Source organism: Clarias gariepinus, chromosome 25, assembly GCF_024256425.1.
Source record: "Clarias gariepinus isolate MV-2021 ecotype Netherlands chromosome 25, CGAR_prim_01v2, whole genome shotgun sequence".
NCBI lineage: Eukaryota > Metazoa > Chordata > Actinopteri > Siluriformes > Clariidae > Clarias > Clarias gariepinus.
The window spans coordinates 6,706,954-6,722,900 of NC_071124.1; the positions used below are offsets into that span (position 1 = coordinate 6,706,954).

At 40.9% G+C, this 15,947-nt stretch overlaps 1 protein-coding gene across 1 annotated transcript in view; it reads left to right on the forward strand.

Moving 5' to 3' along the window:
• The window catches only part of mbpb (myelin basic protein b), a 60,463-nt gene that overhangs the window by 12,154 nt on the left and 32,362 nt on the right, over window positions 1–15,947 (forward strand). The window contains exons 2-3 of the transcript XR_008356336.1: window positions 7,023–7,081; window positions 11,541–11,601. The gene's annotated coding sequence lies outside the window, so the exon portion shown is untranslated. The remainder of the gene's footprint in view (window positions 1–7,022; window positions 7,082–11,540; window positions 11,602–15,947) is intronic.

Sequence of the window (15,947 nt, forward strand, 5' to 3'; positions counted from 1 at the left end):
AAGACCTTTAAACCCCGCTGTTTTGACCCACTTATAAACACTGACTCACGGCGCGACATTCTGTAGCAATCCTGCTAAAAATATCTGTTTTCACATGTAAGAGATCAGATAAAACTTATCATGTTTAGCGAGGTTGTTCCATTAGTGTATTACATGGCCTGTACTTGCCTTATCGTTCAGTAGAATGTGTAAAATAGTTGCTCGTCTGATGTTGTGAGGACTCAGGGTTTGTCCTTGCTCAAAATAATGCTGCACACCCTAGACAACTAGCTAAAGTATTTTCACACATAAACTATTACACGATATCAAAGTGTACCTGAGGGAGGGAGCTGTGAAATGAAAGTAGAAACGCATACTTGGATGACTGCTGAGAAATCCAGTATCTGTAATGTGGAAACCGGGTAAATGTCTCACATCTGTGACAGTCAGCAATGCTGAAATGGAACTGAGGGAAAAAAGAAATCTGAATAAAATTTGAGCAGTAAAATGTGGATGTGATTTATATGTTAAGAACAGCCTTAAATTACCAGTTCATGAGTACAGACATAGGCAATAAAAGGGTTAAAGGATGACGTTGAGAAAGTACAAGACAAACCCCACATTCACAGCGGAAATCTGACATCAGGCGTTTCGTCAAAACCACACGAGAAGTGTTTGGAGCAACAGCGTGCTCTGATTTTAGACTGTTTTGGCACGATCAGTCACGATAATGTCTATTTTGAGACAGAAAGTAGCTATTGGATGTTTAACAATTAATGAAATTAACATAGCTTACCAGCCACCTACTTAGGTTTTTAGCTACATGTGCATGGAAAATATGTCTTCAGTTTGATTGAATTTATTCCAATCAGAGATTCCAACTTACATACATTTTTTTTTTACATTTTTTGCATTGTGTTTGATCTGATAGAATGTGTGTTTACATTTAATCAAAATGTAACTTGCACAGAGGGGGTTTATCCACTGTGTAATCTTTTGGAAATATAACAGAAGCCGACAAAGAATATATATATTTATATATATATATATATATATATATATATATATATATATATATATATATATATGTATGTATACATTTTTTTTTTGTCTTAACTTTGAGGTTAGATTAGGTTTCGATAAATCCCACCTTCTACGTAGTGATTGTTTACTAGAATTTGTTCTCATTTATGATTGGTTAGATGCTTTACTATGTATGTTTTAATCCAGCCAGATCTTCCTCCTCAGCCTGTGGATGAATGTCTGAAATAATGTTATGTGCGAGCAGGTTGATTGTTCTATAGAAGTTCACTGATCTGTAATTGAAGAAAAATCTCCTTCCCTATAAACTCATTACGTCACCTAATGTTACCCCCACGTGGAGGTGCACAAAAAGAATATTTTTTATTTCGCCAAGAGAGAAACAATCAACTGGTTACATAGCTAATATTTCCCTATTAAACACAATAGTTGGTTTACACCCCCACCTCTCATTCACATTAAAAATGGGCTATTATTCCCATTATTTGTGGAATATTAGAAAATGCACATTCCCAGCATCCTTTGCTGGTTAAGATACAGAATTTGCTGTATGAACTTTCCTGTTGCTCATTACTTAATTAACGTAGTTTCCTGTAGAAATATCCCTCAGTATAAACCTTATTATACTTTACTGGATAATACACTAATTAGCTAATTTAATTAAAATATGATTAGGGAATCTGTGCTCTCAATGTTTTGTTGAAATAAGTACAGATCTACTTTTTTTTTTTTTTGCCAAAATGTCTTGTTTAGTCTTTATTTCTAAGCTAAGTAACCTGGCAGCTGTAATTACAAAACTACTCACCTTAAAATGAATTTATTTTATTGTGTCTTAATTAAAAGTTGTGGTTTGGATTTCTCTTGTGTGCATGTTGCATTTTCTGTCATAAACTCATATTTTCTGAAATTGAAACTTGAAACTGAAAATACAGTGAAAGGAGATGGCCCAAAAGTAAAACCCTGTAGGTTTGTATTTATTCAAACTAGAACTTTATATTTTTCTAAATAACAGAACACAGTTCTGAGAGTAAAAACTTCCTTTATTTCTCTATATAATCCCCTGATACACTAATGCAATTATCCCAGTGTTTCACTAGTGCTTGGATGCCCAGGAGTAAAAGGTTTTCTCGGTACACCGGAGACCTGATCAGACTGGCTGATACACGTCTGAAATGCTCGTCTCCCATTAAGTGCTTTAATCGCCCAAACATGTGGAAACGCCTTGGAGTGAGGTCAGGACTGTACGGGGTATGAGACTATTTTCCGTACCATGCAAGTGGTGTTGGTGAATGATTGTGTGTACAGTTTTGACAGTCGGACACACCTCTTCCACAAGGTTTTGACAAAGTAATCCATCAGTTCCACTTGATGAATTTTTACGGGAATGACTGCAGTGCGCTCTGACCCACCTCAACGGGAATTATCATTAATGGACGTACAGTACGGCCTTCTTTAAAATGTTTCCACTCTTTAAATGTTTTACTGGTCAAACAACTTAAAAATCAAGTCAAGAATCTTGGGGTGATTCTGGAGACCTTAGTTTCAGTAGTCATGTCAAAGCAGTAACCAAATCAGCATACTATCATCCTAAAAACATTGCAAGAATTATATGTTTTGTTTCCAATCAGGACTTGGAGAAACATGTCCATGCCTTTATAACCAGCAGGGTGGATTATTGTAATGGTCTCCTCACCGGCCTTCCTAAGAAGACCATTAGACAGCTGCAGCTCATCCAGAATGCTGCTGCCAGGATTCTGACTAGAACAAGAAAATCTGATCACATCACACCAGTCCTTAGGTTCTTACTCTGGCATCCTGTAACATTTAGGATAGATTTTAAAGTACTTTTACTCGTTTATAAATCACTTGATGGCCTAGGACCTAAATACATGGCAGATATGATCACTGAATATAAACCTAACAGATCGCTCAGATCGTCAGGATCGAGTCAGTTAGAAATATCAAGGGTTCACACAAAACAAGGGGAGTCAGCTTTTAGCTATTATGCTGCCCGCAGTTGGAACCAGCTTCCAGAAGAGATTAGATGTGCTAAAACATTTTAAATCTAAATCTAGACTTAAAACTCATCTGTTTAGCTGTGCATTTATTGAATGAGCACTGTGCTACGTCCGAACTGGCTGCACTGTTATGTTTACCTTATATTTTTAACTGTTTCTAAATCAAATTTTAAGTAGTTTTTATTTTTATTTCAAATTTAAAATAAATTTAAAAGTTTTAGTGCTATTTTATGTTTCTTTTTATAATGATTTACTTTTCTTTTATGTAAAACACTTTGAATTACCATTGTGTATAAGAAGTGCTATACAAATAAACTTGCCTTGCCCTACTTTACTGTGGCCAAGAGTCTCGTCGCAGTACTGTGCTTAAAGTCTTCTGTAAATGTTAATTTTATGGCTTTATTTACCAAAAATTTCATCAAGTCCCGGTCTGACTTTAATTAGTGCATTATAGCGTTGAAACATTTAGCCGTGCAAATAGATCTCATCCAATCATTTCGGATTTAATTTTGGATCTTTATTCAATTTGTGCGACATGATTTATGCCAAATAAAGACAGCATGCCACATGAGGATTCGGCGTGTGGATCGCGCCGTCTCTTAAAATGGGTTTTTAATGGAACTGAGGTCTGGATGTGAGCCTCTTTAGCTGCGTTATCTTCTGGCTACATCAAGCTTTTAGAAGTCTCAGAACTTGGAGTACGCGTCTAAATGCAAGTTTGAGATGCAGCAAAAGTGCATCATACTTAACTTGAGCCAAAGATATTTTCATCTTCAAGTTTTCACTAACGGACGCTCGAATAATAATATAAAAGTTATTTTTGGATAAGCTTGAGTTGCTTCAAGGGCTGCTTGAGTGATTCGATTGCCAACTGTTTCCGTCCACGTTGCCAGGATTTTTTTGTCCCCTTTCCACCCCTGAGAGCATTTCTGCTCGAGATCCTTACTTTTTACATTTTAGAAAGATAGATGTATTAAACTTTGAGGTAAAATCGTCTTTTCTGATGAATACCGTCTTCAGCGTTGTGATTGGTTAAAAGGGTTCAGTCTCATCTATGATTGGTTGGACACTTTACTACTGTATGTATGAAATGGCGAGGCGATCAATGTCCCTCAGCCAGTGGATGAAAGTCTTACGTAACGACTTCTTAGAGTTTGTTCTCATGGAGTTTACTGACCAGGAATGGAAGGAAAATTTCCCTCTTGTGTTAGAAAGCTTTTTTTGGGACTATGGAATTTTTGGCATTTGGACAGAAGGAAAATTCAGCAGAGGAACCCTTTCCCATACAGCTGTGTTAAACAGAAAGACGGAAGCTTAGGGAGAGTCAGAGATTTGCTCGGCGGTGTTTTATGCGCACTCCTCAGTGGGGAGCTCATTAGCCGGTCAGGAAGAGTGAAGTGGATGAGAACAGTGCAGTGATACAGGCTGATTAATCATGACGACTACATGGAGCGTGCCATGCTCTACTGTATATTTACAACACCTCTGGATTTTTAAGGTTGTCAGTTTATCATCCCAAGCAAAGCGGTAGATGGCGAGGCATCTGCTAGACAGACAGACAGACGGATAGACGTTTCCGTTAGCTAATTAATGAATATAAACGCACACATTTGGTCACAGCTTGTCTCAACACAAGCTGGGTCTGCTACAGAATTTAAAAAGCTAGTGTTTGCAGAGCCAGCGCTGTTTTTAGCTTGTGTGTTGATTGCCTTTACTTCCTGCGCTGCTGTCGTTTTATTGTGATTACGGGCGAGAGTAGGGAGCAGGTTAAGATGAGTTTAGAAAGATGGAGGGATGCACTGAAGAGAGGATCAGTAGGAGCAAGACAGAGTACACACATGTAAATAAGAGAAGGGGTTGGGGGAAAAGGTGATGAAGAAGTGAAGTAGTGGAAAGGGAAACTTTAAAGGACGGAAGTGAGACCAGAAATGTTGGACGGTTTGGAGACTGACAAATGGACAGGAGGTGGCAGAGCTGAAGATGCTGCGATTTGCATTAGGAGTGACAACAATGGACAGGATTAGGAATGAGTATTGAGATGAGGGGATTAGGAAGGAGTATACTAGAGGGACAGTGGTGGTTTGTGACACTTGAAGAGGAGGGATGAGGGGTATATTGGGAGGAGAATGTTTAGAGATGGAGCTGCCAGGCAAGAGAAGGGAAAAAAAGACGGAGCAAGAGGAGGTTTATGGATGTGGTGAGGGAGGACATGCAGGCGGTTGGAGTGACAAAGCAAGATGTTGTAGACAGAATTGGATAAAGACAAATGGTCCACTGTGGCGACCCCTAACGGGATCAGCCGAAAGAAGAAACCGTTTTATGCCTGCTGCCGTTTAATCTTCACGTTTTGTTGCGATTTGTGGTTAAATGTCACGTTCTGGCTCCATCCAATTATGTGATTAGCGTAAATAGAAAAACAAACTGATCATACATACCTGTCATGACGCGTCAGACGGATTTGGATCTGGGGAGGCTGGGTCAACAATCTTGAGCCTGCTAATCCATGTGTACTGTGGTGCACCGAGTCTTGTGATTCCTTTCTGTTTTCTTCAGTTCTTTCTCATTGTAGAACACTGAACTTAAAATCGTTTGGAAACAATTTTATAACCTTTTCCAGATTAATGTGCATCAACAATTGCTTCTCTAAGACTATTGCTTATGTCTTCTCCCCTTGGCATTGTGTTAACAAACACCTGAATGCTCCAGACCAACAAGCTTCCAAGACTTCTGCTTTTATAGAGGTCTGCACACCTGCTGATGATCAGTTAATCAAGGGCTGATGATTTGCAGCACCATGCTGCAACTTACCTATTACTTACTTACTTACTTAATCCTCTGGTAGCACTAAGGGGGCACTTAGTATTGCTCACACGATTTTGTTTTTTAGGCTATATTTTCGTTAAATAAATAATGGCACAGTAAAAAAGTTTTATGTTTTTGTTCATCTGAGATTATGTTTGCCAAATACTGAGACCCGCTACAATTAAATGACTCTTATTTTCAAGTCAAAAGTTGGGGAAATCAAAAGACGGGGTACTAACTTTTGAACATGATTGTATGCATGTAGGGTACAATATCTTTCTATCTATTTAGCTGTTAGGGAGTTCTGTTATACAGTAGACTGTTTGTCTGACAGTCTTCTCGTCTATCCTTCTGTCTGAGAGTCTCCCCGTCTATCCGTCTGTCTCACAGTCTTCCCGTCTATCCTTCTGTCTGAGAGTCTCCCCGTCTATCCTTCTGTCTGACAGTCTCCCCGTCTATCCTTCTGTCTGAAAGTCTCCCCTTCTGTCTGACAGTCTCCCCGTCTATCCTTCTGTCTGACAGTCTCCCCGTCTATCCTTCTGTCTGAGAGTCCCCCCTTCTGTCTGACAGTCTCCCCGTCTATCCGTCTGTCTGACAGTCTCCCCGTCTATTCGTCTGTCTGACAGTCTTCCCGTCTATCCGTCTGTCTGACAGTCTCCCCGTCTATCCGTCTGTCTGAGAGTCTCCCCGTCTATCCTTCTGTCTGACAGTTTCCCCGTCTATCCTTCTGTCTGACAGTCTCCCCGTCTATCCTTCTGTCTGACAGTCTCCCCGTCTATCCGTCTGTCTGACAGTCTCCCTGTCTATCCGTCTGTCTGACAGTCTCCCCGTCTATCCGTCTGTCTGACAGTCTCCCCGTCTATCCGTCTGTCTGACAGTCTCCCCGTCTATCCGTCTGTCTGACAGTCTCCCCGTCTATCCTGCTGTCTGACAGTCTCCCCGTCTATCCTGCTGTCTGACAGTCTCTCCGTCTAGCCGTCTGTCTGACAGTCTCCCCGTCTAGCCGTCTGTATTTGTCTATTTGTCTCTGTCTGTCAATCTATTTGTCTGTCTGTGTCTGCATGTCTATAGGATTATAAAAAAGGTGTGTTGAGAAACACTTATTATGTTATAGTTAATAGTTTTCTTGATTTTAGTGTGATGTGGCTAATATGTGTGCACATATGTGTGTTTGTTCTGCAGTTGCTGTGGGCAGTATGGGACAGCATCTGGGAAAACGTGAGCCGTCAGCTGAGTCTAAGGTACAACACACAGACACACACGCACACACGCTTGACTTTGTTCCTGTCTATTCATATCTGAAGTGATTCTAAATTACACCTATAATAGTGCGCAGTATATGATATAGATTTTTTTTACCCTATGTAGTGTGTAGTGCATGTACAGTATGCATGCCGCAATGTGCGGCTGTGTCTCAAATGACACATTATCTGAAGTGCACTATCTGAAGTGTAGGAGAAGGTTCTTGTTGGTTAAGTAAGTGAAAAAGAACGAGTCTTCTTCCACAGTTATGTTCAGTGAGCTGTGTCCTAAATGGATGATTAGTGCACTACAGAGCCAAGAGACCTTATTTTATACCTTATCTAGGTTTTTGGAGCTAAGGCTAAAATGTTACGTAGTGTGTTCTTTTCTTCTGTATTTCTATCTCACCCCCTGTCTTGTCTCACTCTGTTCCTGTCTGACTCTTTTTCTTATTCTTGTAGGGTGTCTGTCTTTCTGCCTCATGATCTCCCTGTCTCATTTTTCTTTTTGACTCTGTTTTTGCATCTAACTCTTTTTTTTTACTTCTATTGTCATTCTGTCTTACCCTCAGTCTTTCTGTCTCATGCTTTATCTGTCTCACTTTTTTTTTTACTCTCATTGTTATTCTCTCACCCTCTGTCAATCTTTCTGCCTCACACTCTCTCTTACTCTCTTATTATATCTCACTTTGTCTTTCTGTCTAATGCCTTTTTTTTGTCTCATTCTTTTTTTACCATTACTGTCATTATGTCTCACTCTCCATCTTCCTGTCTCATTCTTTTTCTGTCTTACTCTTTTTTTTTTTTTACACGTTGTCATTTTATATCACTCCTTGTCAATCTACCTGTCTCATACTCTCTGTCTCATTGTCATGTCCTGCTCTCTGTCTGTCTCTCCGTCTTGCATTTTTACTGTTTTACACTTTTTCTTACTCTTTTCTTGTTGTCTTTTCCGTCTCACCTCTTCTGTCTCACTCTTTTCTTGCTCTTTTGATGTCATTCTGTCTGTCTTTCTGCCTTAAACTCTCTCTCTAATCTCATTCTTTTTCTTTCTCTCTTACTGCCACTCTGTCTGTCTTTCTGTCTCATTCTCTTTCTCTCTTACTCTTTTTTTTGTCTCAGTGGACTTTTCTGTCTTCCTCCTTTTTTTGTCTCACTTTTTCCTTATTCTTTTATTGTCTCTCTGTCTAACTCTCTATCCTCTGCCTTCATATGGAGTAATAATGATGCAAGTTTTTTTTTTTTCATTCACTCGGGCACCCGCGGTGACGTCTCTAGTCTGAGAGACACCATGTTGCTAGGCAGTGTGTTATTAGTGTGTGTGTGTCTGTGTGTTATTTACTAAGATCTGAGTGGGAACTTTTGTTAGCATGGTCTGTGAAAAAACACACACACACACACACACACACACACACATACACACACAGCCCTGGCTCCAGTGTTCTATGTTGCCATGGAAATAGAAGATGCTTCTGTGTCTTTGCTGACTACACACTCAGTATCAAAGGCTGATCTTCCAAATTTATCAAATAACGATTTCAGTGTTTGATGGTTAGTAGGCAAGTCGTCTAATGTTGCGTGTGTGCGGGCAACAGGTAACTGCAAGGAGCGTTCAAGTCAAACTGGGACTTTAGATTGCACAGAATAACAGAACATAATGATAAGAATAAAAACTTATTTTATTTCTCAGCGCCATGATTGGACTGCCTGCAAACGCTGGCCTACCAGGAACTCCTTTAATGGTAGAAATGTGGAAATGGCTTGGAGTGAGGTCCAGACCGTACGGGGGATGTGGCAATAACATCCGAGCCCCCTCGACTGAGATCGTCATTCATTGACATACACCTTATTTAAAGCGCTTGCACTGTTCAACTGTTTTACCGCGGCTAGGAGTCTCATCTTACTGTGTTTAAAATCTCGTGTAGATGCCAATTGGTTTTACGTCTTCATTCACTACAAATTTCATCACAAGTCCCGGTTTGACTTGAACTCGTTTGACTTGTTGTTGCAATATAGACTTCTCGCTGATGGTGCACATTTCACCAGATAACACACAGCTCTGTGCCCTTTTATTTCGACAGTGTAGACCAGAACCTGTGAGCAAGTTTCCATGGGTTTCCCCCAGGAAATTTTGACTTGCAGCGCGATGCAGAAACACCCAGCGAACATGACGAACACATGTAGAGCTATAAATGTAGCACTATGTTCAGAACTCTTAAGCGTGCAAGATTACTTCAACTGTTTATAACTAAAACATTAAATGTGATAAAATTGATTATGCAATGTCATTGATCTTTTGTAGGTTGATTCGAACAACTGAATCTCTGAGCCAATATTTCATTTCAGGATCAATTCACACTTTTTTCACAATGATGTAGGTGGTACGGTGGTTTAGTGGTTAGCACTATTGCCTTACACCTCCAGATTTCGATTCCCGCGTTGGGTGTTTGTGTGCATGGCGTTTGCATGTTCTCCCCGCGCTTGGGGGGTTTCCTCCAAGTTCTCCGGTTTCCTCCCACAGTCCAAAGACACACAGATTAGGCTTATTGCAGTTTCCAAATGTCCCGGAGTGTATGAATAAGTGTGTGTGTGTGTGTGTGTGTGTGTGTATTGTATGTGTGCTCTGTGATGGATTAGCACCTTGTCCAGGGTGAACACCATTTTTTTTAGTGCCTGGTATAGGCTGTGACCCTGTATATAGGATAAGGCGCTATAGACATCAACAATGACAATAAAATGATTTAACTTCCAACTGTTCTTTTTTTTTTTTTTTTTTGAGTTTTTAAGTTTTAGGCACATTATCGCCACCTTCTGGACTGGAGAGTTGAGAAGAAGGTGCTTGAGACAATTCAGACATTAAACAATCTAAACAAATTGAAACTTACGATACCTAAAAAAATTTTTTTTAAACAAGGAACTATTCATAATAATCTGAGCTAGAACTCGAATGTTAAGCGAAAAAATGAACATAAAAAAGACCACAAAAAAAAAAAACCTTTTAAATCTGGACAGTAAGCAGAAATGAAACTACAACAAGAACTGGAAACACAACCAGAACCAGAAGAACTGCCAGACTAAAATGAGTACAGAACCAGAGTCAGCAGTCAGGACTAACACTTCAAGAACCAAGATCTCATCAGGATTAGACCAAAAACAAGACAAACAAACAAAACACGCATTCAGTTCGGTCGTACCACGCACATATGGTTCTGTTTTTCAAATTTTCATAATATTTTTTCTTTTTTTCATTCTTATGTAAATTCTGCGCTAGACAATTTACTAAGGGACCTGTTCAATTTTAGCTCGATTAATGAGGCCCATTGTGTAGGTCGTTTCATGCCTGAATACGCACACACACACACACACACACACACACACACACACACACACACACACAGAGACCAGACTAGACAGGATGTGACTGGGAAATGCTATATTCTTCCCCGAGTGAATTGTAACACTGTTGAATCATTCATGTACAGTATAATATTAATCCTAAGTGGATCCGTCTAATTACAGAGCAATAGGCTCCTGCAGTTCCGCTGGAATAATTCTTGTATGCATTTAAACCGGTATTGATCACACATAGTAGGTGATGTAGTTACACTGACCTCTCGCAGTTTGAACACTAATCAAACAGGCTCCGATACAGCATCCTATACCACATGATGTTATGCGATTTGTGCTTGATTAGCCAATCAATCAAAGCAGACTCTGGTTCTAATGTGTACTATCTGATTTATCTCAAGCAGCTACATTTCTTACAGGTTTTTTTGTATTAAAACTATCTAAAAATTTTTTAATAATAATAAAAAATAAAAAATATTATATCTTATACAGGGTGCGTTCAAGTTAAACCAGGACTTGTGATGAAATTTCTTGAAAGTTAAGGGTTAAAACTGATTGACATTTACAGGTACAGTACGGCGATGACACCACTTGCACATTACAGGAACTCGTCCCACATACAGCCCTGACCTCACTCCCAGTCATTTCCACATGTTTGGGCCATTAAAGGAGTTCCTGGGAGGCCAGTGTTTCAAATGTGAACCAGTGAAACGCTGGTATAAGTGCATTAGTGTAGCAGGCGATTATACGCTGTTTAGCCATAACATCATGACCACCCACTTAATATTGAGTTGGTTTCCCCCTTGTGCCTCCGAACATCAAATCACTGTAGAGACCAGTATTGACCTTTTCCTTTATTAAACTACAATAGCTCTTGTATTGGATCAGACTACTGTACATGGACCAGTTTTCGCTCCCTACGTGCATCAGTGAACCTTGGCCACCCTTTTGCCGGTTCACTGATTTTAATTCCTTGAAAAAAACCAAGGTAGTCGCTTTAGATAGAGCACTTCACACAAGGTCCGTCTCAAACCCCTCTGATTGCTTAATGTGAGGTGAATCACGGAAGGATATAGCAACTCATCTGTGTGTGTGTGTATGTGTTTTTCAGAGTTTGTCAGATCCAGCGTCCAGAACTGCAGCAGAATCTGACTCTCAGGACGAGGTCTTTGGTAAGAGTTGTATTTTTTTTTTCCTCCTGCTTTTTTAGTTTCTTTGTACTTTTCGAGATGTTCTTAAGGTGGCCGCGGTTCTGAAGATGCGGCATAATGAATCCTCACAGCACTGAGTCACGCCAGCGTGTTTGTCAGGCCTCATCCACTTCACTCGGAGAACAAAGGAACACAAGCTTTTTTTCCACCATGATGAAAGACTCTCTCCGCTGTTATTTTCGCCGAGCTCTGAAATCTAAAACGAGATGCGACAGTGTATCAGTGTCACGGTATACCACAAGTAAACACGGCTAAAGGAGATCTAGACAGGCAGATATGGATGGATAGGCCAATTAGGCACTTAGAGTGAAATGTAGAAAAAGCACTAATTTCTCGGCTCAGGTTAGTCAGTAGGAATTGAATTCAAAGGGTATGCAGGTTGGCTACAGAAGGGGTGTATAAACTTTTCGTAACTTGTAACTTTATGCTAGGACGTACTGATAACAGAGTGCAGGTGGCTTGATGGACTATTTAGACATTTATTAGTATATTTATTAACAACATGCAGTAATCAGAAACCAGGATTTGTTAGGGTGCCCCCTAGTGGCCAAAGCCTTAATCATGTTATTTATGATTATTAGTTTATTAGATACAGATAGATGTTATTTTCAGTACTATGATGTAACACATATGGCATTAGGTAATTAATTATTATTTTAAAACACTAAGGTCAGCTGTTCTGGAATATTTCTTGCTATTTTCAAGTGTATTCGCAAAACCCATCAAGCACCATGACGACACTGGTTCTGATTAAGACCATCCAGGAAAAAGCACGGCTTTAACCTTTGCTTGTTTTGTTTGGCTTTACATTGCTGAAATATACAGTCAGGTAGACTCCCAGGGAGACCTCAGCTTCATTATGCATTAGTGTGTGTGTGTGTGTGTGTGTGTATGAGAGAGAGGAAGAGAAGAAAGAGAGAGAGAGATGGAGAGAATACACTCGTCTAACAGTTAATGGACATTTAATAGCGTTTAAAGATGCCTGATGTGATGTGTGTTTGCTCAGAGCTGCGAACTAAGCAAACACACACAGACACACACACACACAGACAAACCAACACACATTTTATAAGATTGTTGACACACGGATTCTGACATCGGCGCTAATACGTGGTTTAGCCACTAAAGATCAAGTCCGCTTCATCCATCTGGGAGAGCGTGAGAGAGAGAAAAGGGAATCAGGGCCTTGTTACTTTTACAAGACAGTTCCTCAAAAGTCCCAGTTTGATCCGAACACCCCTTATACAAACACATGCTATACTGTTCCCCCCTTCTGTATAGTATAGCACTAGTGCGGCCAGGTGGGGTAGTGGTTAGCACTGTCGCCTTGCACCTCCAGGGTCCGGGTTCGATTCCCGTCTCTGTGTGAATGGAGTTTGCATGTTCTCCCTGTTCTTGGTGGGTTTCCTCCGGGTACTCTGGTTTCCTCCCACGGTCCAAAGACATGCAGATTAGGTTGATCGTCATTTTCAAGTAGCCCGTAGTGTGTAAATGAGTGTGTGAGTGTGTATGTGTGTGCCCTGCGATGGATTGGCACCCTGTCCAGGGTGTACCCAGTCTCATGCCCTACTGTAAGTCTCCTGGGATAGGCTCCAGGTCCCCGCAAACCCTGAATGCAGAATAAAGCGGTATAGAAGATGAGTGAGTAAGTGAGTAAATGCACCTCCAGGTGCTGGGTTCAATTCCACCTCGTGGTCTGTTTGTTCTTTAAGTTTGCATGTTGGGTTTCCTTCGGGTGCTCCGGTTTCCTCCCACAGTCCAAAGACATGCAGATTAAGCTAATTGGCATTCCCAACTTGCCCGTAGCGTGAGATTGAGTGTGTCTATTGTAAAGTGAGCCAGTGGATGGTAGCTTTCAAACATTATCACATTATGCTGATGGGTTGATACCTTTCCTCATCATAAAAGCTTGTAGCCAATTAAACATGATTAAACAAATGAAACAACGTATTGGTTTGAATAAATATAGAGGAATGTTGTTGTGAGAATGATTACCTTTTATGATCTTCATTGTAGCACATTAATACTATCTGACGGGAGTATAATCAACTGTGCTGGATTCGTGTTAATCTATGGCGACGTCTGTATTGGAATGGTGTTACTGTGTATCCAAAAATCTGAAGAAAAAAAAATAAACTAAAGTTACATCCAATAACTGAGCGATCATAACGCAGGAAAGTCTCATCTCGGCGCTCAGTGATTACAACATGAATCTCACAGATGGCTGAATCTGCATGTAATTAGAGTGATGATGCAGCTGCACCCATTTTATGGCTATTTCAGGAATGTGAGTGTTTACTCACACATACACACACACACACACACACTTGTCTTTGTGTTTGTTTCTCCCTCATCAGTTGAAATCGTTTCAACTAGACTGGTCCAATTCTGATCTAATGGTTTGCACGGATCAGATGCATGGCAGCATGTGGGCACAGCGGTTACCACTGTGGCTTCGCAACGCCACGGACAAGGGTTTGAGTCCCACCTCCAGATCTGTGTGTGTGCATGCTTGGCAAGTTTCCTCCAGGTTCTCTGGTTTCCTCTTACAGTCCAAAGCCCTGCAGATTAGACTCATTGCTGTTACCAAATAAGCCATAGTGTGTGAGTTAGAGTTTTTACTTTGTGACGTACCCCGTCTAGTGCACCGAGTCCCCTGGGATAGGCTCCAGTGACCACTTTAACACAGGTCAAGTTAACACAGGTCTCAGAGGCCCCACCAAAGTGTCCCTGTTAACACTTCAGCTGAAATACACCGCAGATAAAGCTTCCCCCCCCCCCCCCCCAATACTTTGAAGTCCTATTGGGGTCCTCCTTTTCCTAATGTGCCGTTTTAGTGTTTATGTAAATGACGTAAGCAACAAACCGGGAGACTTGTGTTAAGTAAATGCTTGTGCAATCCCTAATATATGGGCTGGGCTTGGTGGATGGCATTCTGGCCTTGCACCTCCGGGGTCTGTGTTCGAGTTTCCCCGTCGGGTCTGTATGCATTGAGTTTGCATGTTCTTCCCGTGCTTGGTGGGTTTCTTCCGGTTATTTTGGTTTCCTCCTACAATTCAGAAACATGCAGGTTAGGCTAATTGGCGTTCCTGAACTGTCAATTTTGCATAATAGGTGATTGATGGAATCGAAGTGGCGCGCTGTTTAGAATGTAACATTATCAACACTGTGTGTCTTCTCCGAAATCTCCATTTCCAAATACCAGTCATGTTCTCTGACCTACACAGCCATAGCTGATCATGGAGGAAGGCACACAAGAGCATTTTTTCTGAAACATCAATAAAATTAAACGTAGCGCAAAGGTGGACATCCATGTCCCGTTCTTCTCTTTGTGTTTAGCTGGGGCTTGCAAACCAACTAGGCGCATACTGCCACCTGCTGTATCAGACAGCGTAAATACACCGAACGTCCTAGAGTACGGAACGCCGGTCGTTGGGAGCACCGGGAGGCGGGAACATTTGTTCCACGAATTAAACGTGCCTAGTGTGGAAGCAGCCTTAATTACGCTGAATCTCACATAAGATGATTAGTTTCCCACCATGCCTTTATCATTTTATTTGCTTATGCAGGAGACAATGTCACGATGTCACACTATGTCGGTGTGGCATATGAGCCGCGACATGCGCTAACGTTACTGCAACACAGCAGGCGTGCTGTCTAACTCGACGTCTAGCTTCCAAGGCAGCATTTGCATCATGCACTCAAGAACGAGTTAAACATTTTCGCGAGAAAAACTCATTAGCTGGCAGTCCGTTAGCTGTATGCTGTCATTATCCATCCCGGAGCGCATTAACTGGTGGCTTTCAGAGCACATTGGTAAAGACTGATTAGTAAAGACATCTGGCTGGGAAAATATCATTTGCCTGTTTTATGCTTCTTTTTTTTTTTTTTTTCTATTTGTGTGTGATGTTTGTCTGAGTGCTCAGAGAGTCATGACTTTAGAGGTTAAAGTGTTTTTCGCTCGTGAACCAGCCGTGTGTGTGTGTGTGTGTGTGTCTGAACAGCACAAACACACTGTTCTTTTTCCTCTGTTGCGTCAGGAGAGACAGGAAGAGCATCATTTCTGCAATCAGACATCCATCTAGCATCTCTCTCTCGCTCACACACACACACACACACACACACACACACACACATGCATACACTGAAAGAGAATAAACTCTGGCTCAGCTCCAGACAGATAAAGAGGCACATAAGTGGGACTGATAAGGACAGATGAGTAATGTAGCTTAGAAGAATACAGGTTGTAAACAGCTTGTGTGTCTTCGGTCGGAAAGTTATTCGACTGGAAGCAGTTCTTCAGTGAC